This window comes from Danio rerio, chromosome 13 (assembly GCF_049306965.1).
Source record: "Danio rerio strain Tuebingen ecotype United States chromosome 13, GRCz12tu, whole genome shotgun sequence".
Taxonomy (NCBI): Eukaryota; Metazoa; Chordata; class Actinopteri; order Cypriniformes; family Danionidae; genus Danio; species Danio rerio.
The window spans coordinates 40,487,209-40,504,205 of NC_133188.1; the positions used below are offsets into that span (position 1 = coordinate 40,487,209).

The 16,997-nt window shown below is 34.1% G+C and overlaps 1 protein-coding gene across 6 annotated transcripts in view; it reads left to right on the plus strand.

Moving 5' to 3' along the window:
• The first annotated feature begins 2,427 nt into the window (after window positions 1-2,427).
• The window catches only part of esr2b (estrogen receptor 2b), a 49,973-nt gene continuing 35,403 nt past the window's right edge, over window positions 2,428-16,997 (plus strand). For 4 of the 6 annotated variants that reach the window (XM_073919306.1, XM_073919308.1, XM_005156972.6 and 1 more), the window contains exon 1: window positions 2,428-2,521. The gene's annotated coding sequence lies outside the window, so the exon portion shown is untranslated. Of the gene's footprint in view, window positions 2,522-7,715; window positions 7,798-16,997 lie in introns of all 6 variants that reach the window. The other 2 variants (XM_073919307.1, XM_073919310.1) reach the window with 1 other exon arrangement.

Sequence of the window (16,997 nt, forward strand, 5' to 3'; positions counted from 1 at the left end):
CATCAACATGACGTTAGACTGACGTTGTACCCTAATGTCGTGGGGACATTTAATTTTGTTGATGTTGTCGGAAATGTCAGAACCCAACAGCAGGCCAACTTCAATGTCCAACAATCAACCTAAAATTAATCAAATACTAATGTCTAATGATGTTACAGTTTGACTTTGTGTGGACGTTACCACTATGACGTCTATTAGACATTGGATTTTGGTTGCCATAACTTAAGAATAAATGTCAGAATTTAAAGTCAATATGACATTGGTTTAAGATGTTGGCTCGATGTTGGATTTTGGTCACTTTCTAACATTTACATTTACATTTACATTTAGTCATTTAGCAGACGCTTTTATCCAAAGCGACTTACAAATGAGGACAAGGAAGCAATTTACACAACTAAGAGCAACAATGAATAAGTACTAAAGGCAAGTTTCAGGTCTGTGAAGTCTAAGAAGGGAAGTATTAGTAGTATTAGTTATTATTAGTTATATATATTTATATATATATATTTTTTTGTACAGTTAGTGTGATATTCAAAGAGGCAATTGCAGATTAGGAAGTGAAGTGGAGACTAAATAGTTGAGTTTTTAGTCGTTTCTTGAAAGTAGCGAGTGACTCTGCTGTTCTGATGCAGTTAGGGAGTTCATTCCACCAACTGGGCAGATTGAGCGTGAGCGTTCGCGAAAGTGATTTCTTCCCTCTTTGGGATGGAACCACGAGGCGACGTTTATTCACAGAACGCAACCTAACACAACCTAAAATCAACCAACTATCAACGTCATTTGACGTCGTTATTGGACGTCAAAATAATGTTGTCCAGATGCTGGCTAGACATGGAATTATTGGTCACCTGACGTCACAACCTAAATCTAACCTAATATTATTATCTTATGACCACAACAGGCTGCACTAAATCCTGAAAACTTGCTAACAATATTGTTGCTATTATATACATATACATACATACATACTCACTGGCCACTTTATTAGGTACACCTTACGAGTAGCGGGTTGGACCCCCTTTTGCTTTCAGAACTGCCTTAATCCTTCACGGCATAGATTCAACAAGGTTCTGGAAATATTCCTCAGAGATTTTGGTCCATATTGACATGATAGAATCACATAGTTGCTGCAGATTTGTCGGCTGCATGTTTATGATGCAAATCTCATGTTCCACCACATCCCAAAGGTGCTCTATTGGATTGAGAGCTTGTGACTGTGGAGGGCATTTGAGTACAGTGAACTCATTGTCATGTTCAAGAAACCAGTCTGAGATGATTTGCGCTTTATGACATGGTGCGTTATCCTTCTGGAAGTATCCATGAGAAGATGGGTACACTGTGGTTACAAAGGGATGTATATGGTCAGCAACAATACTCAGGTGAGCTGTGGCGTTGACACATGGCTCGACTGGTACTAATTTGGACTAACTACTAATAAAAAATAAATAAAAAATAAAAAACCCCCACACCATTACACCACCACCACCAACCTAAACCGTTGATGCAAGGCAGGATGGATCCATGCTTTCTTGTTGTTGAAGCCAAATTCTGACCCACCATCCAAAAGTCACAGCAGAAATCGAGACTCGGACTAGGGAACGTTTTTTAAAAATCTTCTATTGTCCAATCTTGGTGAGCCTGTGCGAATTTTAGCCTCAGTTTCCTGTTCCCGTTTCCCATCTGCCTCAAGGTTCGACGTGTTGTGCGTTCAGAGATGCTCTTCTGCATACCGCAGTTGTACCGAGTGGTTATTTGAGTTACTGTTACCTTTCTATCAGCTGGATGGTTGTGCGTGATCTCAGTGGATCAGCGGTTTCTGAAATACCCAGACCAGCCAGTCTGGCACCAACAACCATGCATGTTGAAAGTCACTTAAATCCTCTTTTAGAAATTTGTGTTAACAGCAGTTGGACAGGAGTACTTAATAACGTGGCCGGTGTGTGTGTGTGTGTGTGTGTGTGTGTGTATGTGTATACATATATTTATATATATATATATATATATATATATATATATATATATATATATATATATATATATATATATATATATATAATTGTTCATCATGCAAGTAAGTTATCAAAGTTTTATGACACTGAAACTAACTTACTGAATTCTGACGAAAACCTTCACCATAAATTTTGGAGAACTTGGCTATTGTAATTTCCTCTACTCCTGTTTGTCATAAATTGGAAATCTCGCCCTCATGCAGTAAATCCAGGGGCGGCTCCAGGAGGGCGCGGCTGCCAGTGACGCGCTCCTCTAATCTTTATATCCAAAGACTGATTTTTGCCAAAGTACAACCAGTCAAAGAGCGCTATCAGGACACTTCCAGGTGTTTGCACGTCTGTCTGTGCCTCCCTCCCTCCCCCCCTCTCTCTCTTGCGTATGTCGCTTACTTCAGCACTGTTCTTTCTGTTCGTGCGCGCAGTAAATCAGATCGATACGGCCGCGCAGCGCGTTCACGGCTGATCAAACAGACCCGAGCTCTCCAGCGCACATCACCTGCTGCCTGCTAACGGTAAGTGGCATCTGTAACACCACAAACCTGACGGAAAAGGTAACCATAGTTTCCGTTGTTGAAAATATGCTAACTTGTTCCTGGTTAACACTGTCGACCAAAATGAAAGATATTTCTAAAAGCTTCCCGCAATGTTAGAAAAAGCCCAGCAGTCACGTATCATGACTTTACGCGAGTGACTGTAACTATAGTAACTGTCGGAAGCTATGGTTACCATTGTGTTTTTAAAAATCTGAATTATGTTTATGTTAGTGTTCATTTGCTACAAAAGTTTTGATGATAAACTTTTAACACCTTAAATGAGTTACAAACGCGTCTATAATACACTAAGATGTCGCTAGGTTTTGGGGAAAACAACCTATTGTTAAATCTGCTGCAGAAGATGAATGAGGTCACAACAATGCAAAGAGTTTCAATATTCGGCATATTTAGGTGACAAGCCAAAAGTGCTTCTCTGGACTCTTGCCTGAGAAATACCACAAGGGGGTGCTATAAAATCTCATATTCATAAATGTATGCATTTTACGTGGAGTTGTGGAATTTAGTGTACTTAGGCTATTATTATGATTTTTTTTTCTTATTGTTTTTTATCATCATCCCCATCTTCTTCTTCTTCTTACTACTACTACTACTACTACTACTACTACTACTACTACTACTACTACTATTGCTATTATTATATAAAGTGATTTAAGTCTTGAAAATAACGAGATAAAATTATTCTAATGGGAAACTGTAAGCCTTATATTAATATATTATTACTTAAATAATAATGATAATAGTAGTAAGTAGTAAAACTTTAATGTCCTTGACTGGAAATTTGTTATGGATATCACCATATTGACATTCCATAAAAACAAACAATACAAAATACAGTAGTTACAATAATTATAACGCTAATTAAAATAAACTCTTGTTAAGTGAACCCACTGAAACTGCTACAAAGGATTTCTTATATCAGTTCATACACTTAGGGACTCTTTACCTCCTACCAGAGGGAAGCAATTCATAATTCTTTCCACCTGAGTGAGGACACTATACTCATATAAAACTTTAGGATTAAAATATTCATCATGCCCAACAATTTTCCATCCTGTCTTTAAAAGATGCATCAGCTATTGTTTTACAGATTAACGCTGTACAGGTAGGTTGCCAAAGCACACTGTGATATCTAACAACGCTTTCAAAAACAGCTTTATAAAACAAAATCATAAGCTTCTTGTTAACTAGAAAAAGACATAACCTCTGTTAAAATTACAATCTCTGGTGTAAACGAGAGCAAAGCCACTTTATGTGTGTTTTCCATGTAAAAGAACTGTCAATGTTAATGCCCAAGTACTACTTTAGAGTAGGTCTCTGACTGAGTAATGGTATGGTCGTGTACAACCACTTGATGATGGTCACCTATACACTTTGGGTCAAATATCATCTCTTCTGTTTTTCTAGTATTTATTTTTAATAAAAATAATAATATATAAAACAGAATATATAATAATGTATCAAATTAAAGCTAATATATGTCAAAATAAATATTTATATTATTTTTAAATAAATGCTTTTATTAATCTCCCATAAGGTTTATTTCTTTGTTTTTATTTTTGTTTCCCCAAAGGACGTTCAGGTGAACAGACCAGTCTATCTATACAGTATTGATTAGATTAAGGTAAACTTTATTCTCATTACACATTTAGAAGTAAAAGGCAACGAAATGCAGTGCAGGTATAACCAGGAGTACAATACCAGCAAGTACAAGATATAGGTATAAATTATCAAGTGCAATTATAGAAAACTATGGGTAATATTTACAGATGGATGTACTATGAACATTATATACAGGTTGTATTAACTATGGTCAGAAATTTACAATATATGTAGAGGTTACTATTAATAATCAGAAGTATGCAGATACATATGAACATAATTTGAACAAATGAACAAATGTATAAAATGAACAAATGTATATGTGCAGTTTTAATGCAACAAATTGCAATGAATATGTACAATTTTAAATGTGCAAATATTAAATAGTGCAGTGATTATGCAGAGCATTGGTTAAGCACATTTGCACAGTGTCTTTGTTAAAGCATACCTGTACAATTAAGTACTAAATTATATTATTTATTTTTAGGTTAGGATTATGTTGTGCGTAATTTAGTAATAAATATTTTTAGGTCATTGAACATGTAACCTCATGTACGTTACCTCAAATTTTATATTAAGAAAAACCCCTTTTCCTCTGTAAAGAACCTGTTCGTCCTTGGGTGTAAACTTTTTTTTAAGGATGCCAATTTAGGATTTTTGTTTTAAGAGTTCTTTGCACAAGAACATTCAAATATTTAATTTTCTATTTATCTAGACCACAATAACAGTGTAACACTACAAACAGTGCCGCTGCTGTATTAAATGATTTAACTGTCCACTAAATTTCAGGTTATTATAATGTGTCTACACGTCATGACATGTTCTAGACTTTTTGCAGACTATGTTTATTGGCTCAGCGCAAACACAGACTATTGCCTAATGTTGATCTTGATAACATTATAATGACATTAGTGATAAGAGAAATGGGAAGATTTGGCAGAGATTCAGAGAGGGGTTGAAGTGAAAGTTCAATGACGGAAGGAAATCAGAATAATGTGGAGTTTAGCCACTGTGAATAGGGCAACTGTGGAAGCAGACCAGTCATGATAACCGCTGTGTAATTTACCAATCAGATACAAAAAAGAGATAATTTGAATAACATATTCATTAATTGTGTTGTTAAACATGAGCATCTGTTGTGGTTTTGTATTCTTATGAGATTTGATACTTGTAGGCCAAGGGCAAAGCTGGCAAAATATTTTTTTTCTGTGGATACATTATCCAAAACCACATCCCCGGTGTAACTAAAATAAGTGACTACTACAACATTCATTGGCTGTTTGGCATAGACAGTGCTCAGCATATTTTGAGAACACCCCATTTTGAAAATGAATATTGTTATCCATTTCTCAGTGAATATAGGCAACAAAACAGAATTAATAAAATAATTCTGATATTTTAATTAAAATAAGAGTTTAGTCAACAAATATATTTAGAAATTGAAAGATAAAACCAATAAATTGAAGCAAAATATTGCAAAAATATTACAACCTACAAAATTTCAACAAAATTTTTCAATTGTTTTGCTTCTCTTGATTTTTCCACTTTTTAAATGTGTAATTAATATTATTCTATAGCATATAAATTTGGGTATACTAATCTAATGTATATGCAGAAATATAATATTGAGGTGTACTTATATATGTTGTTAAAACTGCCAAAGGGTTTGAATGTGTACTCCTTTTTTTACTGCAGTTGTAAAAAATATAAGCTAACCTACAACAGAAAAATAAATAAATACAGTACATACATAAATACAATACTATTATTGATAGCTTAATCACACTTCACTATTTGAGTTATACAAGATTCACATGTTACTCGTATGTAAGTTGTACATAGGGCTGCACAATATATTGTTTCAACATTGATATTGCAATGTGCGCATCTGCAATAGTCACATCGCAAAGATATGGGATGTCCAGTCTGAAATATAGTTGACCATGAGCTCCAGAATTGTATTGAATCATTGTATTAATATGAAATTTATATGATTTAGACAAAAAAACATTTCATACTTAAAAATGTTGTCTTGTTTTTAGTCCAAATATTTCAAAGCCAACGCAAAATAATTTCACTTAACCCACTGACAGATACAAATATTTTCACTTATTTCTTCTGATGGTGAAAACTAAACAATTTTTGTATTTGCTTTTCATATATTTGGACTTAAAACGAGACAAAGAAAGCTTTTTTTTTTTTGCATTGTGATTAATTAATTTCTGTACCTGAATAGTGTAAGACTCCTCAGCAAACCATTAAATAGAGCTATTCAAACTGTCTGAAACTGTATCCATATCATAATATTTATCACAGAAAAATAAAGTATCACATTATCAGATTTTTCCAATAACATGCAGCCATATAATGACTTAAAATTAATTCAACTTACTGTAAGTAAAAAAAAATGAAGGCTTTATAAAAGGTCAAATGTTTTCAAAAATGTAGTTTTTTAACAAAAAGTAAAAAAAAACTTTTAAAAATGAGATCTTCTCTGTTGTCTATAAAAGTCTGTAGACTGATATTTATATGAAAAAAAGTTTTCTAAAAGCCTGAAAGCCTCTCTTAGGCTCCAACACTTGAAATCGATGCGTTGTGAAAAAGCACTTAATGTTTTTTTACTGTATTGTCAGTGTGTCATGCAAAGAAAAGGAATTCATACAATCTCCTTTCATACATAGCCAGATCTAAATGTACTGTATAACTCATATATACTTTATAATGAAACTATTATACTGTAATAGTGTAATTTTACCCTCTGTTGGCATATTGCTGGTGAATTGCTGAGAAAACTATGGTTGAGTACCGAAACCATTATCAATATAATCTTTATGTACTTGGACCGAGTCACTCTCTTTTCAATTCCACGTACATGTCTGAACTGTTGCTTGAAATCAGTGGTGTGGGAAGAGGATTGAAAATTTTTCTCTTTATATCAAAATGTTCTTTTTTATATCAAAAGAAATATCAGTATACTACATTTTGGATCAGAAACCTGTAAATTGTAGAACTGTAATTTGTAATTATTTGTTTTAGCACATCCTAATTTTTCTAACAAAGCAAACAAGGTATGAGCAGCTCACACAAATGCTTTGAATCATTTTTTACTACATATTTCACAGCTGAACTGGACCATTGTTCATTTCACAGTCTAAACAAATGGAGAGAGAGAGAGGGAGAGAGCAACAATGAATTGACAAGTGCATGTGTAAAGAGAATAATCAATATCAGCTACTCTATTTTAATGGAGTAGGACAGTTTTACCAATCATAACTTCTGAAAAAGCACAAAAACCATTGTTTAATGTCATCAAAATATGTTTGCAGGTCTTTTGAATTCATTAATATATATATATATATATATATATATATATATATATATATATATATATATATATATATATATATATATATATATATATTAAAGAATTGATCTTTTTCAGAAATCCTAAGCATCTTGCATTGTAAACTTGCTCATGATTTTTTTCTACCTGATATTCAACACACAATTGTTGTGAAAGCACATAAATATATTTTTGGGGTTTGTTTTGTAGAAAGGAGACTTAATCTGAAGGAATTTAGATGAATGTCCTTGTCCACTTGAGCAGCAGATGAGGACTTATCCTGCACATAATGGTCTGTTTGATGCACATGTTTAAAATAAATAAATGTTTTATATTCTATTCTAGAACATTATTAATGCAAAGTATGTACTGTATTTGTGCTGTTGGCTGTAGACTGCACTCTATTGAAAGAAATATTCGTTGTAATTCTACAGGAGTCTATAGTCAATGTAATTAATATATGCAAAAATAAACTATTTACTCATGATCCCTGTAAAATCTTTCAATGCCGTCTGCCTGATGTGCAATGACTGTTTTGCATATAAAAGAGATATTGGTTTTGGACTGTCAGCAGGGTTTACCAATGTTAAACACACACACACGGGATGATTAAATTTACAAAAGTGATTTTAAAAACATAGAAAGCATATTAAATACAAGTAAACTGTCCACTTTAATGTTTAAAATCATCTGAGGTGATAAAAGAAGTTTTTTCTCAACACATTTCTAAGCATAATAGTTTCAATAACTAATTTCTAATAACTGATTTATTTTATCTTTGCCATGATGACAGTAAATAATATTTGACTAGATATTTTCAAGACACTTCTATACAGCTTAAAGTGACATTTAAAGGCTTAACTAGGTTAATTAGGTTAACTAGGCAGGTTAGGGTAATTAGGCAAGTTATTGCATAACGATGGTTTGTTCTGTATATTTCGAAAAAAAAAATTGCTTAAAGGGGCTAATAATTTTAACCTTAAAATAATTTTAAAAAAAATGTAAAAACCGAGAGAAAAAATATTATCAGACATACTGTGAAAATTTCCTTGCTTGGTTAAACATAATTTGGGAAATATTTAAAAAAGAAAGAAAAAGAAAACTCAAAGGGGGGCTAATAATTCTATATAAAGCATTGTTTTCTATCATATTTTGTATGGTGAGGTAAAAAAATTAATGGAAGTGTAATTAATAAATCTGTGCAAATGTGTACCCCACTTTTAATCATGGACCAGTCCAGAAGTGAAATCAGCAAAGATTTCATTTTAAAAACGAAAAAGTTCATTTATTAGGTTTAGTTGTGAATTCATCTTAAGCAAACAAATCGTTTTAAAAGTTTTACAAGATGCTTTACATGCTATTATTATTTTGTATTAAGATAGAATGTAGAAAAGGAGATCGAATGAAATAAGAAAAAAATAATAATAAGTATTAAAAAAAAGTACTAAATGTAATTTTAGAACTTTTGGGCCCCGTGGTTGGAATTGCTTTGGGCCCCAAAATGACTAAATTCACCCCTGGCAATATATATTATCATTTAAAAAATATGCCTGTGGCCTGACAATTTTTCTGGTTTACTTAGCAAGAATAATGAAGTAGTTTTGTTCTTAGAATGTCCAGGAAAAAAAAATTGCATTGTATACCCTTTTATTGTTTTGATTCTTGAAAGCCCCTTTTCATCTCTGACTCCCATAAATGTGAGTGGTCTGTTCTGTTGACAGGTTTGTTGGCTTTGATAAGTGATAGGAGTCTTAGATCAAACTTTATATGCTTTATCAGTCTGTCTGATTTAGTACCCCCACGAATCATGCTTTATAACTCTCTCTCTTTTTATTATTAAGAGATTTTAAAAGGCCAGCTTTTCTTATCATCTCACACTCCCTATAAAGTTTTTTCCCCTGAGTTTTTTAGCCTGTTTCAATTAGGAGAGCATGAATGATCTTGCAATTGGAGGGGTTTCAAGTGTGAAGAATGCGCATATGTACACAAATGCATGTGATTATTTGCATGTAGGTTTTTCGAATGCAGACACAAGTCTCAGTTCCTGGGGAGATGTGGACTTTTATGTGTCCAATGTGAATAAATGGAACATTTAATTCTTGTGTAAGTTCAAAGAAACCTCAAGTTGGCAGGAGGACCTTATTAGGATGGAGAAAAGTTCTCCCAGGGCCCGTTTCTGAGTGCGTGTTGTGTAGGGGTTTCTTCGTCCTGTCCTTGGCCTTTTGTTCGCTGGTATGCGTGTCTGGATTGAAGCCAATCAGAGCTTTACAAAAGTTGCTGAAGGAAAGTTCTAAATTTCCACTGGCTTCCAATGAAATCTCAGTTCAAACGTCTCTAACAGCAGTCGTACTTATAAAATCAATATAATTATTGTTATTAGGTACTTTTAAAATGCCTCAGTGTTTTTGTTGCTTGTGTGAATTTCATTTAGTGAACTACTGTATGAAGAGCTGTTTGGTTATTTTAATGGATTTTTTTTTTGCTCCTGTACTTATACCATCTGTTGCACATGTATCGTATTTCTTTGTGCTTTTTGTGTTTCAGATTTTTTCACCCTGCTAAAATGCCAGTTAAAGATTTTGTGGCGATATAACAACGATAACAAATTATTATGCCTTAAGTAAAATTGTCACTCTTTTAAAAATACTTCCCAAGTGCTGTTTAACAGAGGGAAGTTTTGAACATAATATTTTTAATCGCTCATGTCCAGGCGACACAGTGTCTAAGTGGTTAGCACGGTTGCTTCACTGCAAGAAGGTCACTGGTTCAAGTCCCAGCTGGAAGCCCTTCTTTGTGGAGCTTTCCATGCAATAATTGGCAGTTCATTCCACTGTGGCGACCCCTGATTGAGCAGAGTCTAAGCCAAGAGTCTGCTTCTTTTGCGTGACGTCAGATAAACAGCAGTCAGTGACAGAGACAGACCACTGAAGTAAGGCCACTAGTCAAAAATACCAAGTAAGTTTATTTGATGTATTTAAGGTAGAGTTTATTCAAGCCTTTCTGAAATGAGAAAACAAATGCACAAATGCCGTTTGCAATACACACACATACACATATATGTGTGTTTACTGACACCATGGGGCCATAGTGATTATAGCGGTTAAGAATTAAATAGTGATTTTACTCTCTTTACTCTCTTAAAAACGTTTTAAACTTATAATATTAATCATTGAGGTGCAACTGATCACAGATAGTTGTAACATATGTTTTAATACCAACTTCTTTGCAAAAAATGATCCATGGACATGTGTATACATGTTATGATGGAGACATGGCACCTGTCAATCAATTTGGTGGGTGGGGAAATCACACCCCTTTGTCACGTCGTGGTCAGCCTCAAAATCACTGGGATTTGAATCCTATTTTAACGTCAGTAAATTTAAAAAAAGAGACTTTTTGGTGCTCTTGCTCCAGACTGGAGCTTATGTGAGATGTTAAAGTTTAGTTTATACAATGTCTGAATGCATCAGTAAAGTTAGTAACTGTGATTTCAAGGAAATTATATAAAAATCATAAAATTTTTACAAGCCATGAAACAGAATTTTATGAATCATCACAAATCATGGAAAACTAGACTCATATTTTCCACCTGGAAATATAAGTTTATTTCTTATAAAACACAAACTAAAGGAATAATATTACTTAATAATATGACTTATATTTAAACAAATATTTATATTTCTGTAAAAAAATATATAAAATATTGTAAAATAACAGTTTGATGATATGTATTTGAAAGTTATATTTAATGCAGATTTATGTCCTTTTTAGAGAAATATTGTTCAACTTCAAGGCAAGGTTAAATGATTTGCCCAGTGCAGATGTTAAATTGAGGTTGGAATGTGTTGGGTTATTTAACACAATCTTGCAACTTCCGTTAGTTTCCTTTGGTTAAGACAGAAATCAGCTACTAAAGTACTGCAATTTCACTCTGGACATCAGTATGGATGAAATAATATGCTAATGCTTGTTAAAACCACACCAAGTTAATTGTTAAATGTTTGACATTTAAGCCTTTAAAATGATCTAATTCTGGACATGAAAAAATATTTATATATATTTATTGTTACTATTTGTTATATTGCTCAACTTTTTAACATTACTCATTCAGTAATTATAAACATCTGGTATAGTCATAGAGTGACACAGACTACCCACATTTCTGACCAATGAATATTTTGTCGCTTCCTGTCTGCTTTGCAGTTCTGTTAAAAATGTGAAAAACGCCTTAAAGTGAGTCCTGTATACTACTGTTCAACAGTTTGTGGTCAGTTTAAGGCATTTGGTGTCAGAAAGGCTTGAAATAAACTGATCAAAAATGACAGGAGAGACTATAATGTGACAGAGTACTTCTATTTTAAATTGACACCTTCAGTTTACATTGGAATATTAAAGGGAAGGTTCACATATAAATTTTAATTCTGTCATCATTTACTCACTAAAATTTAGAGTATTTTTTTCTGAAGATAATAATTGGTCAAAGCGGCACGGTGGATTAGTGGTTACCACAGCAAAAAGGTCACTGGTTTGAGTCCTGGCTGGACCGGTTGGCATTTCTGTGTGGAGTTTGCATGTTTTCCCTGAGTCTGAGTGGATGTCCTCCAGGTGCTCCAGTTTCCCCCACAGTCCAAAGACATGTGATACAGGTGACTTGACGAAAATAAATTGGCTGTAGTGGATGAGTGTGTGTGAATAAGAGTGTATGGGTGTTTCCCAGAACTGGGTTGTGGCTGGAAGCGCACACACTGCATAAAACAAATGCTGGAATAGTTGTTGGTTCATTCCGCTGTGGCAACCTCTGAAAGAGAGACTAAGCCAAAGAAAAATGAATGAAAGAATTGGTCAAAATCACAAATGACAAGTGAAAGGTGACAAAAATAATGGCCTTTTTTGACAATGTATTTGAAATAGAAATACTTGGTGAAATTATAATCTTTGCTGTCACGTTTAATCAATTTAATTCAAACCTTTCTGGCACCAAATACCTTAAACTGACAACTAATTGGTAAACAATTGTATAGAGAAATCATTGTAAGACCTTTTTTCACATTTTAAACGCACTTCAGTGCAGACCGCAAGGACAAAATAATCTGGCATTAGAAACAACTGCTCTAAATGACAATACATTTATTAGAAATTTAGAAACAAGAACAGACATTACATTAAAAAATCTGACCAACCACAAGCTTTTGAATTGTACAGTGTAAAAGAAAATCTGTAAAATGTATGGCTGAAAACGGGCATCTGAGTGGTCAGAATTTAATCGTTAAACAAAGCAAACTAACTGTAAAAGAAATGTCAAACAGTGCACACAACTGCTAAACACCACCATGGTAACACATCTAAAATTAAGGGAATGCAGAACATTATTTATCAAAATGAGATAACATAAAATTTTAAACTATAAAGAGTACTATAAGTGAAGTTTCACGAACTAATTTCACGAGGAGCATATAATATGATTGACTACAGCTGATCCTTACCGCTAATCATTAGCTAGCCTATCAGATCATCCCAAAACTACTATAAATATCCTGCCTTAACTTCATTCCTTATCTTCATTTTTGGAAAACCCCCCTCTATCCTTCCCTTCTCCCTCCTCCTCAATTCTATGATCGGGCGACACGGCGTCTCAGTGGCTGGCGCTGATGCCTTGCAGCGTGAGGGTCAAAGGTTTAAGTTCTAATTGAGCCAGTCGGTACTCTCTGCGCGGAATTTGCATGTTCTCCCCGTGTTCGTGTGGGTTTTCCCCAAGTACTTCGGTTTCCTCCCACAGTTTAAAAACATGTACATAAGCGAACTGTAATAACAGTCACAAGCACTTAACGCATACATACAGAATCAATCAGAACCACCATATTAGCCAAAGTATACAGGTAAGAAATTAACTGCGGGGCTCTCGAGAAATATTGAACTATTGCTCATTCACCAGGCGGGAACCTTGGGCTCATCTATCTCTGACAATTCCCATAGTTCTGATCAGTAGCCCAAACTGTCTGTCAACATGTAGGTTAGTACATCTGTGCTCCCCGTTCCCGCAGATCCGCAGACCGGTAAAAACAAACGCTGAATCAAAACTTTTTAAAATCCTGAATCAGTATTGGAGTTACTTTTGCACGAGGAAGGAGGACACCATGGCTGAAGCATTTTTTTAGACAGGTAATGTTATGTTTTAAAACTATTTTAGTCACACAAAGTTGATGTAGATTGTGTTGTTTTACGAGTGGGTTATATGCACAGAAGAGTTGTTCAGCCACTAAATTCTTCCGGCGAAAGGATGATGTGGTTTTCAGTGTTATAAGGGACCTTTTACAACGCCGATAATGTAGATTTTTTTTAGTTTAGCAACAAAACATCAGTAAATAGTGGTATTCTGCCTAGCCTGCTTTTTTGAGGTGAAGTTGGTTTTGTATTCACATTGTTTCATTTTTGAACAATAGCTCCCGCTATATTTACCATGCTACTCGGAATATTTGGTCTGAAATAGGATGTAAGTATGGCTTGCCGGCCAACCACTAAGCATACAGTAGTCGCTTTAGGACAAAGTGCGTAAGAGAATGAGACCAGCGATCCTTGCATCCTTGCTACTCAACTGAAAACATGCTAGATATAATAGTTTCATGTTTGGAATTGTAGTATTATAAAGTACTGTAAAGTTTTCTAGCTGGCGAATGACATGAACTAGTGCAGGGGTGGCCAACCCAGTTCCTAGAGAGCCACCTTCCTGCAGATTTCAGTTGCTACCCATATCAAACACACCTGAACCAATTAATTAGGACCTGAACACCACGTGATAATTACAGGCAGGTGTGTTTGATATGGGTTGCCACTCTTGAACTAGTGAGTCTCTGTCATCTTAAAGGGGTGCGTTCGTGATTTCAGGAGGCGTGGCTTTGGACTGCAGGAGAGGGACTGTGTTTCAAAGATAATATGCTAACGGATAGCATTTTGGCAGATCACCTACTGCACCTTTAAGGAAACTTACTGTCATCCAGCTTACAGATTTTTACTGTTTACTTATTTTTGCAGCTTTTGAAAAATTTCTATTCATCTATTTAATCCATGATCCATTTAAATAACTGCCAGTTTTTGTTTTTTTACAGCTGTCACCTGGGCAAGTGCTGCTGTCTCAATGGTTAACTGGTTTGTTTCTAATTGAGATATTGCAGTCAACCTGAATGGGTTGTGAAATTGGTTATACTAAATACAGACTTTAATATTCTCTAGCTTCCTTTTTGAGCCAGGCATTGGCGTTTGTATCCAACACTAAATAGCGGACTTTGCCTCCTGATTCCAGTAGTCGGTCACATGCTACTGGTGTGTTAATTGCTGCTGTTTGTATGCACGTGTTCTACTTACATAGTGTCCTCTGACAAGTCTCTGGACTCATACGTAATATGCAGCATAATGTTTCCGGGTATATTCTTTATGGATGTGTGTTCTTCTCTCAGGCAGAACACAATGTTTCAGGAGTTGTCTCAGTAATAGCGTTGGCACAGTGATGTCTCTCTCACCTTTACTCTTTGTGTTTACTGAGGCAGCAGGCCAGATCTCTGACCCAAGACCCACAGATGCCCTTTAGCCTAGAGAACAGGGAACTCTGGGTAATAAAGTCAAGTTTGTTGTTTTGAGTATAACATAATTCATAGTTTTTGTTGAGAATTTTAATTACTATGTTTAAATACAATTTTTCATATTTCATTTCAGTGTCTGTCCCCACTGTAAGAAATGTTTGTAAATGAGCTGTTTTTCATATTTTGTGATTCATGTTGTATTTATTTATGATTTTAAAGTGCATTATGGAACCTTGATTTTTGCACCAACAACTTTTGATAATAAAAAGTTTGAAAAAGTGACTTTTCTTTTGACATTTTTAATAGTTTGAGGTCATATTTCTATATTGATATTGTTCTCTCTCTCTTTATATATTGTTACTTATATAGTATATTATTTCAAACTACCAAAATGTCTACAAAAGTCACTTTGTTAAACCGCAGATTTGTTTTTTCAACATCAAGAGTAGACAGAGCAGAGATCAAGGTCCCATAATGCAATCCATGTTTGTAAATAAACTAAAAACACATGTAAATCATAAAATGCGGAAACTGTTAATTAATGGAATTTTTTAGCGCTCATAAAATGAAATCAACAAATATTTTCAGTTAATTCACATTTTTAAAATGCATGGAAAAGTATACTCATGCTGTGTCTTGAATCTCTGGAAAAAATTTAAGCCATAAAAAAACAAAATCCTCATCGACAACCAGAAAGCACAAAAGCATCTCATCTTTTTTGTAAGTTAGAGACTCCACATTTAAAAAGTTTTACCTATTTACTCTTTAAAAATTTATTAATTAGATTTTTGTTCAATTATTTATTGATAAAAAGTAATTAAAATTACATTGTTGATGTAATTAGAAAAATTAAAACTACATTATTGATGCAGAAACCTACACATTGGTGTTTTATGTATGTACCGTATGTATGTATGCATATATGAACAGTATGTACTGTAAAAGACTTTGCATGTTCTTTCAAAGTCCATAACTTACTGCTTTTTAGCTTGGCTGCATTGTTAACAGTTTCCGTAGAATCTACAGAAACCTTCTGGCAGCAGTTTGCCAGTAACTTACTGTAAATTAATAACGCAAAAATACTGTATTTACATTTACAGCACCATTTACCTTGCTGTATATGTATTTACAGTATTGCATATCTTTACTATAAAAAATACAATAATTCTCAGTGCAACTTTAAAATACTTTAACATGCTGCGTAACTGTCCTACAGTAAAATACAGATCATATTATAGTTAAATTCTGTGTCATTTTCGAAAATCGTTAACATGGCAGTCTCTTTTTTCATTCATATATTTCTGAAAACACAGGAGCATGATACATTTTGTCACTGAAAACCACTTCCTTTTAAAATATGAGTATTTTAAATCAGAAAATTCCACTGAAAAATTTTATTAAATGAAATGTCATAGATCGTGGGACTGAAGCCCCCTGTGAAGCCCCTGACGTGCACCTGTTAAGCTTTTGTCTCTGAACTTTTCACATATTTAACTTTTTTGGAACACAATTGTTCCATTTTGTTGTCCTTTGGTGTGAAACTGCTATTTATTGAAAATGTCTAACAAGTTTAACAAGTCATGGAGAACATTTTTTATTATTAATTTAATGTAAAATTAAATATCACTATATTGAGAGAAGTGTTCATCAATGAAGAGAAATCAGTCTTTTAGATAAATCACACTTTTTTCATAATTTTTGCTGTCACAACATAGGAGGTACAGTAAAAATGTAAAAAGCCTCAGCTGAGTCAGTTGGCTTTTCTGTGTGGAGTTTGCATGTTCTTCCCGTCTTGGCGCGGGTTTCTTCTGGGAGCTCCGGTTTTCCCCACAAGTCCAAATACATGCGGTACAGGTGAAATGGATTGGCTAAATTGTCCGTAGTGTATGAGTGTGAATGAGTGTGTATCAATGTTTCC